This window comes from Carassius auratus, chromosome 48 (assembly GCF_003368295.1).
Source record: "Carassius auratus strain Wakin chromosome 48, ASM336829v1, whole genome shotgun sequence".
Taxonomy (NCBI): Eukaryota; Metazoa; Chordata; class Actinopteri; order Cypriniformes; family Cyprinidae; genus Carassius; species Carassius auratus.
This window is the reverse complement of record NC_039290.1, coordinates 780663-793108: the sequence shown is the minus strand read 5'-3', so window position 1 is coordinate 793108 and position 12446 is coordinate 780663.

The following is a 12446-nucleotide window of genomic DNA, read 5'->3' as shown; positions in this document are numbered from 1 at the left end:
AGTGAATGGGTGCCGTCAGAATGAGAGCCCAAACAGCTGATAAATACATCACAATAATCCACAGCACTCCAGTCCATCAGTTAATGTTGAGAAGCTGTGTTTGTAATATACGAATCCATCATTAACATGTTTTTAATATCAAATCTTTGCATCCAGCTAAAAATATTCCGTAATTCTCTATAATTGGCTTTCTCTAGTGATAAAAGTGCATCTCCTGTTGCCTCTCACTTTAAAATCCAGCCACATATTTGTTTAACTCTTTTAAATCTGTGCAGATTTCTCTCCTGATTCAGACCAGAACAATTTTTCAATGGAGGAAGTGTTTTTATGGATTATGAACTCCTATTTCAGCTGGAAGCAACAGTCTGAAGTTAAAAACATCTTAATGCTTCACAAGACATTTACCGATGGACTGGAGTGTTGTGGATTATTGTGATGTATTTATCAGCTGTTTGGACTCTCATTCTGACGGCACCCATTCACTGCAGAGCATCCGTTTATGAGACACTGATGCAATGCAACATTTCTCCAAATCTGATAAAGAAACAAACTCTGGTGACCTGAGGGTGAGCACATTTTCACCAAATGTTTATTTTTGGTGAAGTTTCTTAAATCAATTTTTTTTGTTTTTATTCGAATTTATTGTAAATCTAATGTCACCGTGAAGGTTTTAGGATGTCGTAATCGTTTGAATATAAACTGACAGGTTTTCTGGATTATATTTCTCAGGAGAATCGTAGAGTATTTCAGGTGAGTGATAACGTATGTGTTTAGGCTCTGGTTATGTTGCATAAGTTGGTTATGCATGCTGCACGATAATCAATCCATCGTCGCTCGTATGGTGAAGGAGAGGATTTACAGAAAATGAACTTGCAGTCATAATTATTTTCGAATCAATGTTATATTCACACGGTCCATGCAAATGTTCATCATGTCACCGATTCTCTCGCATTCACGAAGCTCTGCGTTTTTTAAAGCTGTGTGTGTGTGTGTGTGTGTGTAGGTTTGTGCTTTTTTTAATCACTGTTACAGGAGATGTTCTGTATTTATTATAATTAATATCTGATCCTGGTACAGTAAATGCCCAGTTATCATATATATATATATATATATATATATATAATATCCCCAATAAATTCACTTGTCTTTGTTTTCTTTCTGTGCATGTTTGTAAATATTCATATAATTTCCAGCCTCATCTTAAATATTAATCTTGATATTTAAAAAAAGCACTATGTATTTTTGATTCGTTTATTCCTTCAGCCCTTTCTAGGATTCTCTTCAATGAGTCCAGGGATAGAAATAATGTCTTGTATTTCTATATTTCTTTTCCTGGAGTTTGAATCGTGATGTATTTCTAGCTTCTGTGTGTTTAAACTGTGTGATTAGCTACAGGACAGAGTATATATAGTCTCATGAAAGGATTGTAATGATGTAATGCCATTGTAGTGGGATTTTTAAATGCATTTGATAAGGGACGTTTGATTATGAAGGGCTCTGAAGTTTAAGGACACTGTTTGAAAAGCTCTTTATAATATAAAATGTATAATTTAATGCAAATTGCCCTTCTGTGTGTAGAATTGACAGGGTTTTGTCTTTAGTTGGATGTGTGTTTTTGTCTTTTTGGTCCGAGACAGATGCGTTTATTGTAAATGTGCATGTGTGTGTGATGTTTGTATGATAATTGTTAGGTAGTTTATGTTTTATTGTGTATGTGAGGGTTGTCTGGGACAATTCTTCTGACAGGATCAAGAGCTGTGGTGAGTGTTTATTCATGTTTATCTGGTTGTACAATAGCAATATTTTAATAGGGCTTCTTTTTTTGCATTATTGGTTTTCCTGTTTACTTTATAAACCACTTTAAAAAGTGGCCAAAGGCACGGTGGACGTGTGTGTACTTTACTTTTAAAATTAAGTGCAAATAAAATCAGATTTTGATCTAAAGTCAGTTTAAATCGACTCGAATTATGGCTTTTAGTTAAAGGTTTGAAGTTGAAGATTGTTTACGAGCACTGATTCATTGTTTCAGAGGAAGGGATGATATTTGTGATTTGATATTTCAATATTTTTAGATTATCACCTGTCAGTCAGAGATTGTTCTGTCAGCATAAATAAACCTTTTGACTTCATAAAACTGCTTGTGATTGATTGTATTGACTTCTGACAAGATGCTGTTATTGATTGAGTTATAAGGTTTATTAGTTTAAATCATTCCTTGCATTTGCAGTGGATAAACCTACCTGACGTTTTTGGAACAGGTGTTATTTTGATATCATTGATGTACTATTATAGTTATATATATATAATGCCTATATATATATATATATATATATTTTTTTTTTTTCTGTGTTTAGTAACTTTGTGTGTTTGTAATCATTTTAGTTTTAGGATAATTTTCAGTTTAGTTTGCTTACTAAACTAAAACTTACTGAACAGTATTTCTACAAAATCTAAGGAAACATACAGTATACACAATGCAGTTTTCAGTAAGCAAAGACTCAAATGGTTCACGCTCCGAACTCCCAAACTGATTCAAATTATTCATGCTGCGAACTCTCGAACTGACTCGAATCATTCGCGATCCTCAAACTGATTCTGGGGTCTCATAAAAGAAACCTTTTCAATCTCCTAGTTGAACGGGTCTATATGTGCGATTCGCGAACCAGCTCCGAACTTTCGAACTGATTGAAATGATTCGCGATCCCCAAACTGACTCAAATGATTCGCGCACCCGCTCCGAACTCCCGAACTGACTCAAATGATTCGCGATCCCCAAACTGACTCAAATGATTCGCGCACCCGCTCCGAACTCCCGAACTGACTCAAAAGATCCGCGAAACCCGCTCCGAACTCCCGAACTGACTCAAATGATTCGCGATCCCCAAACTGACTCAAATGATTCGCGCACCCGCTCCGAACTCCCGAACTGACTCAAAAGGTCCGCGAAACCCGCTCCGAACTCCCGAACTGACTCAAATGATTCGCGATCCCCAAACTGACTCAAATGATTCGCGCATCCGCTCCGAACTCCCGAACTGACTCAAAAGATCCGCGAAACCCGCTCCGAACTCCCGAACTGACTCAAATTCACCGCTTGTGATTGATTGTATTGACTTCTGATAAGATGCTGTTATTGATTGAGTTATAAGGTTTATTAGTTTAAATCATATATATATATATATATATATATATATATATATATATATATATATATTCTGTGTTTAGTAACTTTGTGCGTTTGTAATTAATAATTTTAGTTTTAGGATCATTTTCAGTTTAGTTTGCTTACTAAACTAAACTAAAACTTACTGAACAGTATTTCTACAAAATAGTAGGAAACGTACAGTATACACAATGCAGTTTTCAGTAAGCAAAGACTCAAATGATTCACGCTCCGAACTCCCAAACTGATTCAAATGATTCATGCTGCGAACTCTCGAACTGACTCGAATCATTCGCGATCCTCAAACTGATGCTGGGGTATAAAAACATAAACATTTTCAATCTCCTAGGTGAACGAGTCTATATTTGCGATTCACGAACCCACTCCGAACTCCCGAACTGATTCAAATGATTCTCGATCCGCAAACTGACTCAAATGGTTGGTTTAGTGTTCATTTAAATGCTGTTGATGGTCAACATTTAGATTTATTGTAGATCTGTTACAAGCTTTGACTCTTTTGATCAGTACAGTTTACAGTCTCATGCAGTAAAAGAACAGATCACTCTCTCACTTCAAATGCTCTTGCAGCAGCTCAACACTGGTTTTCTCTGAGGTGGCCGGATCACATCAGATTGTTTAATCTTGCAAATCATGACTTATATCTACTCTTCCTCTCCCTGCAGTTTGGTAATATATAGATTCCGCCTTTAAACTCCAACCTCTTATGTGGGCTTTATTGTTCTGGGACTGAATTTGGGCTTCCGGGGTATCAAAAAAGAAACATTTTCAATCTCCTAGGTGAACAAGTCCATTTGCGATTCGCGAACCCGCTCGGAACTCCCGAACTGACTCAAATGATTTGCGATCCCCAAACTTACTCAAATGATTCGCGAACCAGCTCCGAACTCCCGAACTGACTCAAATGATTCGCGATCCCCAAACTTACTCAAACGATTCGCGAACCAGCTCCGAACTCCCGAACTGACTCAAATGATTTGCGATCCCCAAACTTACTCAAATGATTCGCGAACCCACTCCAAACTCCAGATCTGACTCAAATGATTTGCGATCCCCAAACTGACTCAAACGATTCACGAACTCGCTCCGAACTCCCGATCTGACTCAAATGATTCGCGATCAGCGAACTGATTCAAATGATTCGCGATCCACAAACTGACTCAAACGATTCGCGAACCCGCTCCGAACTCCCGATCTGACTCAAATGATTCGCGATCAGCGAACTGATTCAAATGATTCGCGATCCACAAACTGACTCAAACGATTCACGAACTCGCTCCGAACTCCCGATCTGACTCAAATGATTCGCGATCAGCGAACTGATTCAAATGATTCGCGATCCCCAAACTGACTCAAACGATTCACGAACTCGCTCCGAACTCCCGATCTGAATCAAATGATTCGCGATCCACAAACTGACTCAAATGATTCGCGATCCCGCTCCGAACTCCCGAACTGATTCAAATGATTCATGCTACGAGCTCCAAATATTTGCTGAAAATGTCCTCACTCTCAGGTGATTCGAGTTTGTTTCTTCATCAGATTTGGAAAAAATTTAGCATTGCATCAGTGTCTCATAAACGGATGCTCTGCAGTGAATGGGTGCCGTCAGAATGAGAGCCCAAAAAGCTGATAAAAACATCACAATAATATACAGAACTCCAGTCCATCAGTTAATGTCTTGTGAAGCCAGAAGATAATTTTTGTAAGGAACAAATCCATCAAGATGTGATGTAACCCAAATTTTGACTTACATTTGCTACGTGCTTAAAAGTACAGGACAACCTGTGCTGAAGACCTCAGCTGAACTTTAGACTTAGAAGACTGTTATACATATATGGAAACAAGAGAAGCTAGAATTAGCGATTTCTATGAAGGGATTGTATTTTCAAAACTGCATGACGCAGAGGTGATTATATCTTATCTCGCCTGCTATTTGAAGCTATTAACTCCTTTTGTGGGTTTCTAATCAGAGAAGAACGAGACGGTTGACCTTTTGGGTAAGGTAGTTAGACTTTGGACAATCAAGCTGCTGATCTGCGGAAATAGGGAACCGAAATTACCTTGCAAGAGCTTAATGTATTTTCGGAGAAGATGACGAATGTTTTAATAGCTGTCTGAGACGTGACTGCATAGATGTGCCATTAGTTTGGTACAGACTTGCAGGCTATAAGAGGAGAACTCACCTCTCCTCTCTATTCTTCTTCTTCTTCTCCTCCTCCATCTCTCTTTCACTCAGACTGAGTTCAGCCTAGACCCTTCTAGCTGGACTTAGTCTTTTCTCACCTTTTTTCTTCCTATATTCCGGGGCTCACTTGAACTCTTTGATCATCTTACAGGTTTTTATTCATATCAGATACATTGTCTTTATTGTTGCTATTTTGAAATGCAGGTATTTTATATGCTTGTTGTATACTTTGTATTATTATTATTTTTAACATCTTGATTACTTTTGAATATTATAATGCATTTTGTATTACTTTTAATTGGGCAACATCCATCATACATGGATTGCTTTTAAAACTATATTAATTTTGGGATTTGTATTTTCTATATTTGGAGCTGATTTTAATACTTACTAATCTGTTTGCCAGTTATGAGTTGTATTCTCATTTCCTATATTCTTTGAATAAATTTGCATACTAAAATACCACCCCACCGTCTGACCAGGATTGAAGTCTCTAATTTTTTGCATCAGTTTTTGGAGGCACCCGCTGGAGATCGTTGAAGTTTTCATTTCATTAAGTTTTGATGCAACGCAAGACAAAATAAAGATAGGTGAGTAGCTCATCTTTTTCTCTTTATGGGCTTCTGTGGTGTTGCCTGCCGGGTCTAGGAGATATATCCGCAGACCCACCTCGTTCATATTCTTGACTGCAGCAAGAGAACGAGCCTGGGTCATAGCCGGTGGTTTAACCGTAGACGGTGGTTTAACCGTATTTGAAAAATCAGCGCGCGCTGGGGGACGAGACGGCGATCCGCGGCATTAAATGTGTTGTTCACTATTGAGGGTTACTGGTAGTGTGGATAAATATCTGCGCTTTACATCCTGCGGGGTTACCGGGGGTGTATTGCGAGCACTTTTGGGTTAAACCGAAAGGGCAACAGTATTTTGAGACACGCGCTGTGAGGGTTTACTTACAGCGTGCTGGTCGGGTCTGAATGCCGTCTCTTGTTTATGGATATAGTCTCTGGGATTAGACTTGGCAGTTTACGACACAAACAGAACCCCACCTTGCGACTAAATTTAGATCAATAAATTGTCAGACGGTGCATTAAGTAAAAATAAGTAGGAATTAAGTAAAAATAAGTAGAAATTAAGTAAAATAAGTAAAGGAATTAAGTAAAATAAGTAAAGATAAATAAAATAAGTAAAGATAAGTAAAAATAAGGTAAGATAAATAAAGAATTAATTTTAATTAAGTGTATCTGAATTGAATAAACCTTTTCCTTGTTGGATTTGTCAGCACATGAGATAATGGCACTTGTTCAAATAAAAGAAACTCCAAATGAATGTGTAATGTAGAAGAAATAAGACAGAAAATGGTTAAAGTTGGATTTAGAGAGATTTCGGGTCCACGAGTGAATGGGTTTTGACCCCTCAACTGTCACTCAGGTTTCTGAAGATAGACTTGAATTTACATGGTAATGCAATGTCTGATTTTAAAATGGGATTTAAAGGATGAATTTTGATTATTTTATGTTTTCGAGTGATATATGACTTCTGATGATTTATAAAATGTGATAGAGAAAAGGCAATGAGGAAGTCTTCTTTTGTAATGTAGACTTCTGAGGGTGTACTCTTGTCATAAATTAATTTTATTACTTTTCCTACATAGTCTTTTAACAAGAATATTGGTAAAATATATGTTTGAGAGTCTTGGACTTTTCCAATGGTATATAGTTTGTCAGGATTGGATTTGATTTGATTGTGGTGTGGTGTAGTCGGCGCAGGCGTCCCGTATTCGGGACGGGGTGACAGTTAACAGGTTGAAGGAAATTACTGATCACAAAGAACAGAAGGAATAGGCACGTGTTTTATGTTGTTTATGGATAAGGAAAGTCAAAGGGCTTTTGACAGACAGAAATGGTAGAATTGTACAGGTTTATAATTTAGCGCAAGCAGCTAGAGAGGCTATAAGATATGTGGGATTTATTAAAAATCTTGTAACACAGGAGCCGAGAGCCGATGTAGGCAAAGCTCCTAAGATTGATGACATTTATAACTGGCAGAAATGTAACAGATTTCTGAGAATTGTGAATATAGTTTGTTATTTCTCCTGGCAGTTTGGAAGAGCTGAGGCTGAGTGGGGCAAATATGTGAAATTATATTCAAGGTTACCATGCTATAAGCAGGTGGCCAAGTGGGGGTCTATCGAACTATTGGTGTGCGTGATTTACCTAGCATTGTAAACACGCTGCCAATTATGAAATCTAACTGTACTAATTACAACCGCAAATGATTTTGCTACTTAATTTAACGAATTGCGTATTGAAGTACAGCATGTGATTGGATCGGGAATCCAAATTTTCACTAATGTAACATTGATCAGACAGGGCACTAACAAGCTCTTTGTTAAATATACTGAGCATTTCACATGAGCTTTGAAAGAGTTTGTTGCTACGAAAGAAGCTGTTGATTTGAAATCTCATATACTGTTACACACTGCACACGTGGGGAACCAGAGCTCAAGATATTGTTGACCAAACGAAAAGAGCAGATGATGCGATTGGATCGCCCTCTGTCTCTGTAATTACCTGTTATAATTGTCAGGAAACAGGCCACTACGTAAATAGGTGCCCTGAGCGAGATGGAGAGCGAGGGTTTTAAAAATGTTTAAAAAGGTTCCTCTTTTCAGCAACAGCGACGGCTACCAAAGTAGCCCCCCCCCCTTCGGCTTCGCTCTGAAAATAGAGGTGATGCAGAGAAAAGGAAGTCGACATGCAGGCACAGCTTAAGCTGCTGATGCCACAGGCTGACCAAAGCACTTGAGATCAGGATAGCTACATATTTATTTAGCTACTCTAATTTACATTTTACAAATAAACACATGACTCTTCGAGGATTATCTGATGGCAGTCTTTTCACAGTCTCAATTAATTCCCTTAATAATTTATCCACTTAAGCAAACCCTTTCGGGTGCAATTCTGGGTTGGAGAAAGTCAAGTTGGCACTGTAGTGGGAATGGATATATTGGAGAAATTGGAAGCAGATATTTTATTAACTAAATCAAATAGTTAGTCAATTTTTGCCAGTTCCCATTCCAGTCGTCAGAAAAATTGAACTCCTAAATGTAACATTGGAGCTGTTACAGCAAATGAGAAAGAGTCTACTGACTCTCCAATGATACAATACTTTTCTGAGAAATTTTCAGATTTGTGGTCAACTTCTAAACTTGATGTTGGTCTTTGCAGAATTAAACCTCTAAATGTTTCAGGTCCTGCACCTCCTCCAGTATTCCAGTATCCTCTTCGGAGAGAAAGAGAGAGCGGCACAGGCAATTGTGACCCAGCTCGAGACAGGGATTGTGGTAAGATGTGCCTCTCAATGTGATTCACATGTGGCCTGTAAGAAAGCCAGACGAGAGCTATAGGCTTACTATAAATTACACCGCATTGAATGCTGTGACCACCAAAGCAACCCCATTGTTGCCAATCATTCAACCATTTTAAAAGAATTGTGCGCGCCGTCCGTTATAATTATGACATTCTTTTTGCATCTCCAAATAAGGTGCAGCATCTGAGTGTACTCACTCTCTTGTTGAGAGCACTTCAAGAGGCTGGCTTCCTTCTGAACAAACGGGAAGTACAGCTGTTTCAACCATTATTACATTTTTAGGTCAGAGTGTTGGTCGTGAGGGAGAAAGACCTCTTCCAGATCGGGTCATAACAATTACTAAATTAAAGAAGCCAACCACAGTCACTGGTTTAAGATCATTAATGGGGCTATTTAATTTTAATCGGGTTTATATTCCTGATTTTTCTGATTTGGCAGAACCTCTAACCGAGGCTCTTAAGGGAGGCCTTCCGGGTGCTTCCCCTCTAGAGTGGACAGCAGACATGGCTGAGCCTTTCACTCTTCTCAAATCCGCACTAGCCTCTTCTCCTGCGTTACATGAACAAAACCGCTCCACATTTGGACACATGTAGGCCCGAATGCTTACAACTGCGTGCTGGGACAGCATAAAGGTGACAAAAGTTTTGGAACTGTTGGATATTATTCAATTGTGATTCCTTCTTCTATGAAAGGACAGATGCCATGCTTGATGGCGTTGGACTGTGCAGAGTGAGCACTGAAGTTCACTGAGCACATCGTTGGCTACAACCAGACTATTTTACCAGAAACAAAGGAGAAATCGGTCTCAAATCAGCGACATGTTAAGTGGGAAATTGCTCTAATGAGTCCTCAGCTTACTGTTGTTGCAGATAACCGGACGAACCCTGCCTCCCTGATGGAGAACGAAGGGAGTGCACATGACTGTGCTGTGGTGGTTATTTGTGACAGAGGACATTTCGTCAGAAATTAGACATTTGCAAATGTCATGGACATGTTCGTGGATGGCAGCAGCTTTTATGAGGGGGAAACACGCTACACAGGTTGGGCGGTAGTAGAGGGGAGGATGGGCGAAGTCTTGGCTGAAGGGTCGCTACGGGGAGGAAGTGCCCAGATCGCTGAACTGCATGCTTTGAAAGCTGCTTTAAATTTTACACTTAAATTAACTGCAAGCGAAAATAGCTCCATTTATGTGAATATTTTTACTGACAGCGGCTACAGTTATCATGTAGTGCGGAGTTATGGCCCTGTCTGGAAACGTCGCGGTTATCTGACCACCGCCGGTACGCCAATAAGTCATCAAACCAGTATTAAAGAAATTCTTGAAACATGCAAGAACATTTCACCTAACAGTGTTGCGGTTTGCAAGGTTACAGGTCACAGTACTTTCAATGATTGGTGGGCAAAAGGAAACTCGCTAGCTGATAAGGCTGTGAGAGAGGCGGCCAGGGGTGCATCACTTGGAGAGGTAACTGCAATTTTCCCTGTTCATCCAAATTGTGCAGGATCAGAAACCCTATCTAAATTGTACACAAATGAAGATAATGAAATGTGTCAAAAAGGTTAGGAGAAATTTTAACTGAAGAAGGAATTTATGCTCTAAATGAAAAGGGTGTTCCGCCTAGCAGATATTAATTGATCTATACCACAGGATTGCACACCAAGGGGTTCATAAAACTAATACTGTTACAACAAACATGGTTTTGACCAGAGATGTTACGAACTGTGAGGGACAGACTGTCCAGATATATCCATCATTTACAAACAAAGCCACGATTATGAAGAGGTATGATATCAATAAGCCACAGTCCTCGCCCGCGAGGACCTTTTACACATTGACAGGTAGATTTTATTTTTGTACCCTCTGATCATGGGTACACATTATGCGCATTCAAGGATGCCCATTCAGTGCCCTTAGCGTCCAAATTGCGGGAGACTTAAAGGCTGCTGCATTTAATTTAACGGCTAAAATCCTGTACAAGTGGGGGACAAAGTAATGTTTCAGAAAATAGGGGATTTAGGTCTTCCAGGTATGAAGGTCCTTACTCAGTGTTGCTGACTACTCCAACTTTTCTCTCTACTCATTGAAATCGAGCCAGGCTTGACTCGATGGAAGCATCTTGCACAAGTGAAGCCCCTGTTGCAGCTTGCTTATACTAACAATATCTCTCAATGCACAATAGATTTTCTTTTTATAGACTAAGGGTACCCTTTCTAAAATTAAGGTTGTAATCAATGTTTGTTTTCAACCTCTGTGAGGTGATTGAGGGTCTGACTTATGTCAGGAGTGTAATAATTGATTGATTCAATTATCGATTATTTATTTAGTGATTGTTCACTTGCTTCCAGAGAATCAAAATTAACCAAAATTCACCATATCTGTTCCTTAGGTTGTTGATGATACCGTTTTCACTTTGAATTTGTCCAACAGGTGTAAGCTCTATCAGACGAATTGCTGCTAAGGACGAACAATAATTAATGATTAATTGTTTACTTCTCTCCAGGTTTCCAATGCTGAGTTCCCCTGGATCTAATGTATTTATTTGTTTATAAAATGATGAAATGAAACTGAAGACCATAATGTTTACATGTAACAATTGTGATTAATGTTGTTTTATCTGTCTTGTTGTGTCCTTGTTCGTGTGTGTGTGTAAATGTTATATGTAATGTTTGTCGCTTCGCTTTGGCATTATATGTTTGTGTGTGTGTGTTTGTGTTTGTGTTCTTTTTGTTTCCACATATTTCTGTTCCTACTACTCTAAAACTTAACAGGTATGAGTGCATGCTGATACGGACCTATCCTGCGTATATTTACCACACGACTGGTTCTAAGGGTGACCCTTTTGGTGTGACTTCTGCAACAGTGCAGCTCATCGACGATTCGGGAGAGGTTGCTGTGCTCGTAGCTGGACATCAGTGTTTGATCCCAAGAACTGGACGCATCGTCATCACATCGCACGCTAACTCTACATCATCTGAGAGACTTGTGCTTTAATATACCAGCTGATATATAGATTTACAAATCCCTACATCAAGATGCCTCACAAGATTATTGATCAAAACGATTCTTTTACTCCTATTGCTATCAGCAATGATGGTGAAATGTATGAATTAGAGGTGAAGGGTAAGGAAAGATACGAGATGTTGAAAAAGATCAACGAAAGTTTGGAAATTTGCGACATGATACCCCAATCTGATAAGGACAAATATCTTAAGAAGCTACCCATCAAGAAGAGAAAGTATGATGATAAGTTTAGAGATGGAAAGAAGGGTATGCTGTAGTAAGTCCTCGACCCAGCAAAAGTCCAGGTGAGGTCAGGGGTCGGATGCTTTTAGTGCTCCTCGTCTGATCAGCTTGGTGAAGAATTCCTGTCAACTTTAACGCGGCTGGGGTTAAAGAGGTATCTACAGTCTACCTGAAAAGATTCATTCACTTTTAAATTTCCTTTATGCTTACACGATTAAGTGCTTATCTGAAACTTACTCATTTTTCTGCATATGTATTTGTTACCTTTGACTATTATGTATCTTATGTTCAAGGGAAAGGATTTTGGGTGCGAGTCTTTTTGTCAAGACTCGAGTGGGGGACTGATGTAACCCAATTTTGACTTACATTTGCTACGTGCTTAAAAGTACAGGACAACCTGTGCTGAAGACCTCAGCTGAACTTTAGACTTAGAAGACTGTTATACATATATGGAAACAAGAGAA